At 53.4% G+C, this 7,873-nt stretch overlaps 1 pseudogene; it reads right to left on the bottom strand.

Annotated features, from left to right (window-relative positions):
- Positions 1-683: 683 nt before the first annotated feature.
- Positions 684-7,203, bottom strand: LOC140897979 (C-type lectin domain family 2 member D-like; annotated as a pseudogene).
- Positions 7,204-7,873: the final 670 nt, after the last annotated feature.

Below are 7,873 nucleotides of genomic sequence, written 5' to 3'. Positions count from 1 at the left end.
ATGGTGCCCCTAGCCTCTGTTTGTCAGAGGGTGGAGATGGATGGCAGGAGAGAGATCACTTGATCATTGCCTGTTAGGTTCACTCCCTCTGGGGCACCTGGCGTTGGCCGCTGTCGGCAGACAGGATACTGGGCTGGATGGACCTTTGCTCTGACCCAGTCTGGCCCTTCTTATGTTCTTAGCCAAAGAATACACTTTGCGACTTCAAAGAAAACCACACCGATGTAGCTCAGCTCTGCCGACATGGTACTATGTAAAAGGGAGCGCGCATTAGGATTTATGGCATTTAGAAGGCACCTTTAATACCTAACATCTCAGCGATTGTTGGGGCACTTTGGAGGCTCTTGTGGCTGCAAAACAATCAGCTGGTGGCTGCATTTGAGAAATGCTGTTCTGGAGTCTAAACGAACAAGGCCTTCCCTTCTCTCATTTCCCCAGCGTGTGGCTGAGACTCCTTCTCATGAGATCACTCCCTCTCAGCTGCAGAGAAAAGCTTGACAATGTGACCCTGAGTTTAAAGGTTCAAAAGCAGAAGGCACATACGAAGAATCCACAGTTTAAACGAGACACACTTAATGCTTGAGGGCCCCGCTGCCTGATTTTGAGATCCTGGCCAGGCTGACGAATGGGGACTTGGCTCGTTCAAGTAGGTGTGAGTTGGATCAGTGTCACTTCTAGGAGTCTCATTTCGAGCCCCCTTCCAGTGCAGTCTCTTTTCCCATCACATACACCTCAGGTTTGCTACAGATCCACCGTCTTTCCATGTAGCACCGTGAGCTGCTGACCCCTTTCTCCTCATTCAGATACGCGCAGTCACCTCCTCCTCTTATCTGAAACCTGCAACACAGAAGCCAGGGAGCTGCAGTCAGGCAGAGGCCAGGCATTTCACACCAGTCCCAGCCAGGGGAGCCGTTCTCCACAGTGCAGGCCTGAGTGCAGAGCAGCTACTCTCCCAGCCCCTCAGGAGCAGAGCTCAGGACAGCGGGGGCTTTGCAGAACCACTGACTGTTTGTGACCCTCTATGCTGAGCAGCCCACAGGGGTGCTGGAGAATGGAAAGTCCCCAGCAGGATGGAGAGAATTTCTTAGACTGATTGTCAAAAGGGACCGGTCCTCTAACAAGAGGGGTAGACCATCACCAGAATCAGACGACCGAGCAGGAAAAGCGGGGGGCAGGAGGAATCTCCCCTCCTTGAAACACACGGAGCAGAACCAAGATGACACTGAAAGAGGAAATTGCATTCAGGGGTTTCCTTTTCCATTGATCTATAACTCCTGAGCTTTCCATTGGGGATGGGGGAAAAAGAGAGTGTTGAAGAAGTTCCTTTGTGAAAGCATGTGTGCCCTGTTTGTAACCCTCCCGTGACCCTCCCAGAGTTCCTCTGGAGTAGAGGGTGGAGCTCTAGGGACAACATGCCTCTTGGGAGGTTTGGGAGGGTTCAGACCTGGTTTTGGGTCCTACAGCAGCTGATCTGCAGGGTCCCACCTCCTAAGGAGGGAACCAGACAGGGAGTCTGTACCCCAGGAGAGGGCCACAGAGGCCCGAACTCAGGACAGTGTCTGGTGGCTATTCAGACCCAGTGAGGCTGGAAGCAGGTGGGATCCAAAGGTTGGGTCCAATACAGCAGAATGGGGACTGTCCATTGGGGAGCCCTGACCCAGCGCCATAACAGCCTGAGTTTTCAAAGTACTGAAGTAAACCAGACCAGGGAAGTGGGGGGTCTCCATCCCCCTCTAATGGCTGGCCTGCATAAGAGCTTTATCAATCAGGGGGGGTTTCAGTTAAAGAAGTGGATTCTTTCGCTCCTATGGCAGAGGCTCATGCTTCTAGTGCTGAATTCCGGGGTTCAAACCCTGCTCCAGGCTCAAGGTTTTGTGATCACACTTGGAGCCCACTGAAACCCATTGCGGGGTGTTGGCTGGGCAGCCATCACTACTGTACCCCATTCCAGTGGGAGCCCCAGGCGTCCAGCACCTGTGAACCGCAGGCTCCTTTAACATCGGTGCCCTGCTGCGGATTCAGAGGCCTCATCAGCCAAGTCACTCAAACCTGCCGGCTGCAATCCCCAGCGGGACCTGCACCTGCCATGCACTGCTCGGCATGCTGCCCTCTCTAGCAGCCACTGTTAACCTGAGCTCCCTGCTACCTCCTTTCCCCGGGGGGGGTCAGACACCCCAGGGACCTTGCTGAAGAGGGCTGGGGGAGAACAGCGAGTGTCCCAGCTGAAATCCCAGCACGCTGCGAGGGCACCTCTGGCTATGGCGGGCTCTGTCTCCGGCCCAGCACCGTGCTGCGGGGAGGAGCCGAGAGTTCAGGGACACGCCGGCTCCCATCGGTCTCCGATACACACAGGACGCGAACGGACCAGGGTCGTGTCTGGTGGTTTCACTAGCACTGAATGGTGGATCTACCTGAGCTCAAACCGCTCAGACACCAGAATCCCCAAGCCCAGGGAATTAGTCCAGAGGGGTGAGAGAGACTCACAGGTCCCTGAATTTGGTGCTGTTGGCCCATGTCCAGGGCTGACCCTGCTCCCTCCGGAGTCCGATCCAATGGTCATAGACACCCTTATGGCGCAGCAGGAACGCCTTAAAGAAAGCCGAGGGACAGCAGGTATCAGCCCCAGCTCCCGTGCTCCCCCCACCGCCCCTCCAGGGCTCTGTGCTGCAGAGAATCCCAGTCGCATATTGAAGGGTGCTCAGTTTATTTTCGGGGGGGGTGGGATTTTCCCCTCCCTCTTGCAAAGCACAAGACCACCCGGGCAGTCTTAACGCTCCCACCGCACACAGCAGCCCGGCCCCAGTGCTCCCAGTCACCCACACCCCAAGTCCCCCTGGTCTGGGGGCTGCTGCTGGGTCTGAACTCTCTGCAGAGACGTCTCTTCTCACAGAGCAGCCCCCACTCACCACAGCAGGGTAGGAGGAGGGAGCAAGTCAAGCTAAAGTGGGAGGGGTCAATGTGACAGGTTCCCACCCCCACCCCACCCCACCCCCCACAGCCTCACCTGGCTGCTCTTTTCCCTTCCCCCAAACAGGAGTACTGGCTGGGTTCTCAGTCCCACTCCCGCAGCCAGTAGATGCCTGAGCCAGCCCTGCCCTAGAGAGGGGCTGTCTCCCTATTTGGGGAGGGGGAAGCTGAGAATGGCCAATCCTCGTGATCACACACAGACAATAGGGCCCTGGGCCCAGCCAGGGCTGGCGTTCAGCCGCTGGAAGTTCATTCACTCCGGCCTCCCAGCACGGGAGGGGGCAGAGCCCAGGTCCTACTGTAGCAGCCGCCGCTGAGCCAAGGCCAGTGTCTGGCAATTCGAGAGTCTCTCACCATTTCCTGCTCACTGTCGATCCCAGCCAGGGAGGCACCCGGTGCAGAGCAGGGCTCTGGCTGTCGGTCCAGCTCCCTTCCCTCTCGGAGAAATAGTAGCGTTTCCCTCGGTATCCCACCCAGCTGTCTGGGCACGAGGGTCCAGCAGGGGGGCACAGATCAGCTGATGAAAGCTTAGACGCCAGCACTGAGAATGAGACAGTCACATGGAGGGTAAGAGTTGCACCTAGAATTGGGCATTTGACTGGTACCTCAAATGTGTCATAAAAAAAACCAATGGTCAAATATTTTAAAATACCAATTTATCAGAACAGTAACAAAAAAAGAGCAAGACGTCATTGTCTCCAGTAGGTTTAGCTTAAGGTAGATACTTATGCCTAATTTTTAAAAAAATTATTGAACTGAGTTATTTTAACTCAGATTAAAAAGTGAAACATTGAAACCAAGTTCTGAAAAACACAAGTGAGGCTGCAAGACGCAATCAAAAATCACGCTGCCTCCTACCCCCAGGGCTCTTGCTGGAGTATTTGACACTATTTGACTGAGGTCAAACAGGCAGTCAATTCACCGGCCTGCCAAGCCTACTGGGACCCCCAGCTGGGGCTGGTCCACGGCAATCAGACGCAGGGTGAGGGAGATGTTTGTCACAGTAAATTTGCCTGGCAAGAAGGCTTCCAGGGACACTCCCAGCCTGGGAGGGACTGACACAGCTCAGAGCATTTCACCCCAGGCACAAGATCAACAGCTGGATGTTCAACCTCGCAACAAACAGCAGGTGAACAACTGAGAAGAAGGTGGGAACTTTCACTCAGGGACATGAAAGCCACAAGTGGGGCGCCAGACACCACAGCCACGGGAAGTGACCTGTTGCACTGTGGGCCAGGAATGATGGAACTTAATTCACCTCTGTATCCGAGCAATCTGCACCCGTATAATCACAGTGACGCAGTGACATCAGGGCAAACACCTCCTGGAGATGCGCTGGAGCACTGCGGCTCGCTCTGGTAACTTCCTGCAGCGAACTCCACCAAGGCAAGCTGCTTTGTGCACCAGTGCGGTGCGTCTCCTTTAGCGGTTTGCCCTAATTCAACGGCACGGATGTCATGACATCGGCACAGAGGATTCCTAATGCAGACAGACCTGGATTCAATCCCCTCTGCCAGCTGCTAAACCCTCCTGGGGCCCAGTGATCGGATCCCAGGGCAGTAGAGAAATCCCACCCCCGACAGTCTCCAGCACGCCCTGCCCCAGACGACGGGGGGATACAGCAGGGTTCATGTTCACGGCAAACAGAAGCCCTCTGCACGAGCACACGCTGTCTGGGCAGCCCGGGGGAGTGAATGGTGCTAAGGGACCCTTCATGGCCAAGCTCAGCGATTGGTGGGTTTTCACACTGCGCTGGTGGAGGGGTCTAGACTGAGCTCTAGGGCTCCTTTCAATAACACGGCAGCACCTGCCGCCCGGCCACAGGCGTGACCTGAAGATCCAGGAAGGCCAGGCTGGTAACCTCAGAGCAACACAGGGAAGGCAAAGGGCTCAGGGTTGCACTGCACCCTGTCCCACTGGACACCCTGGTCAGGGACTGCTTCACGGCGCGTGGCAAAGGTGACTTGGACCCAAAGTGCTCAGAGATGGGCTGGGGGGGGGGGGCTAATGTCAGTCAGATCGTCCCGACACAGAGAGTGCCCAGGTGCAGGGGTCTGGGAGGGAGCAGGAGGAGGGTCGGGGAGGAACATCCCCCAGGAATCCTCTGTCCCAGGGGCAGAAGCCAGACAGGCCAGGAGGAGAGAGGGACTGTGGCAGGTCACGGGGAATGGGATGCACGGAGATTGTAGATGGAGGGGAAGGGAGCAGGGCGGAAGCTGGGAACTCACCTGCCAGAGCAATGATGGCAGCGATCAAAGCAGACGATACAACTCTCAGTGCAACCACAACTCCACAGGTTGGGCTTTTCTGGCAGTTACAATGAGGTTCTGAAACAGAAAGACCCGTCAGGCAGGGCTGGGAGGACACGTCTCACTGACAGCACCAGGGCTGGAGCTGCCCTGGAACATGCACCGTTCTTGTCTAGTTTTTGTAAAGCTGTCCAACACCACTTTCTACAAACCATTACCCTCTGATCCCACTGAGGGTTTCCAAAAGTTAGTGCCTGTCTCACCCCCTCAACTTGCAAGGTCTCGTGCCAGCAAAGGGAAGCTGCTCCCAGATCTGGAGCTGCATTCGCATGTGCTGAGGGCTGTCCTGCACCATGGTCACCATGGGCAGGTAGGTCATCAACCTCCATCTCTGTCCCAGATGCAGGATGGCCTTTGGTTCCTGCTCCCTCAGGCACCTGGAGATGCTTAAATAGGGGTGGGGTTGGCAGAACAGGAGAATACCCCATGAGGTTAAGAAATGGCAGTGAGAGCCTTTTCCCGCCCTGGGAGATTACGGTGTCCCTCTGTGGGGACTCCCTTCCTGGCAGACGCTAGTGAGCTATTGAAAGAGCTCAGCCTGTTTAGATGATAAAAAAGATTGGGAGGTGACATCATTGAAGTGTTGAAGTGACTTCATGGAGAGAAAATATCGGGTATTAAAGGGCTGATTAATCTAGCAGAGAAAAGCATAACAAGACCCAGTGGCTGAAAACTCAAAAGAGACCAATTCATATGAGAAAGAGGGCACACATATTCAACCGTGAGGATGAATCACCAAAAGAACAAACTAGAAAGGGAAGTGGTGGGAATTCACCAGCTCTTGATGTCTTCTAATGAAGACTAGATGCCTTTCTGGAAGGTGTGTAGTCAAAAACTAGCTCCTATGCTCTACAGAAGGCATGTGATATGCAGGTGGTCAGAAGACATGCTCTAATTGTCTCTTCTGTCCATAAAGTCTGCTAATTGATGAAAAACTGAGTGTAGCATGGGGAGAAGCCTCTGATGTTTTACTGTGTTCGGCTTGAGCCCACAATGAACGCTCATTGAGAGGGGTGATCCAGGGGAAGCAGCTCAAACATCCAATGTGGCTGGACAGGGGCAGGACATCAGCACTGCAGCAGCGGGGTGGGTGTGGCAGTGACATCACAAGGGCCTTTGGCAGGACCTCAGCCTATTGGACAAAGGTGGTGGGGAGGCGATGACCTCACAGAGAGATCTTGACATCAGCCAGGCAGGACAGGGGAGCAGGACAGGGGCAACCTCGGAGATCCCTGTGGCTTTGCTTCAGCACGTCTCCTTCTCGAGGTCTCTCCTGGAGGACTGAGAGAGAATTCACTTGCACGTACGTGAGCACAAGGAGGACCCTCTTCGGAGTTTTCTCCTTTTCTTTTTGTGGTTTTGCTCGAAAACAGACCTCCCTGTAGAGAAGGTAAGAGACTCGGAGAGGTTTGGAACCTGTTCAGTCTGATCCATCAGGTGCCGGCTGATTTTTAGGAAAGGAAAACATTAGCTTGTGGGGGCAGTATTTTATTTCCGACCTAGGACTTTGTCCCTTAGAATTACTGGGGACATTGGGGTTACTCCTTTTTGTTTTCCCTTTTCCTCTGTCCCTCCTACCTTTCTCTTCTTGCTTCCTTTGTCCTTTTCCTCTGTTCTCCTCCCACCACCAGGAGCTCTGTGTGTGGAGAGGAGGCTGGGGGAGGGGGGGGGGTTGTGGGAGGCCCTCACAGAGAGGTGAGACTGGACTAGTGCTCCGAGAGTGATCCCCTCGGTGGTGACCAGGGCCATTCTTTGGGCTATTTGATGAGAACCCTTAGCCTCCCACTCCTCAAAGTATCAACCTTGATTGGCTGAGGAGGGGGCTATTGACAGGGAGGAAACTCTGGTCTTTGTTGTTCTCTTTTATGACCAAGCAAATAAGTCACAACCAGTTAGATGTCTGACCAATGTTGACACTGCTCTCCATTCATTGTCTCGGAGCAGTTCATGATCCTCTCGAACATTCCAATTCTTCTGAAATAATTGCTGAATAATTACTAGGAACAATTGTTGGTCTGTAGCTCATTTGAGAGCAACTCTGCTACTGACTGGTTGCATCAGCTAAGACAAGTCCCCGCTCCTTTCTCAGCCTTCGTTTCTCCTTCTGTCAAGTACAAATAACAATCCTCTCCCACCTACCTCACCATGGGTGGATGCTGGGGATGCACTGAAGAGTGTCACTTGGAGCAGTGCAGACTAGGGGGTGTCCTATCATACTGAGCCATAGCAGATTATGACCTAATATTCAATCTCATTTCTATTTTATTGTTTTGAAATTGTGAAGAGCAGCAACTACTTAGCTCAGACTGAAGCATCTCATCTAATTTTCTAGAGCATAGTGTCTCCCCTTTGTGTACGACGAGACAGTTTAATGCACTGTGACGGAGAGGAGATGCTCTTGTTTTGCAAACAAATATTTTTGCAGAGAATTTTCATCCTACTTGTTATGCTTTCAAGAAACAAAGTGGTTTCGTCTGAATGGATTTTCTGACAGAAAACGGTTTCCATGCAAATGTTCACACCTTATTTCCTGGACTTTATCACTGCCTCCGGGGGGGTTGTTGTCTGTTAGAACAGGAGTCAAGACTGTTGTGATC

Source organism: Lepidochelys kempii, chromosome 14, assembly GCF_965140285.1.
Source record: "Lepidochelys kempii isolate rLepKem1 chromosome 14, rLepKem1.hap1, whole genome shotgun sequence".
In the NCBI taxonomy this organism is placed as follows: domain Eukaryota; kingdom Metazoa; phylum Chordata; order Testudines; family Cheloniidae; genus Lepidochelys; species Lepidochelys kempii.
Note: the sequence above shows the minus strand (reverse complement) of the source record. Positions and strands in the feature narration are given on the sequence as shown.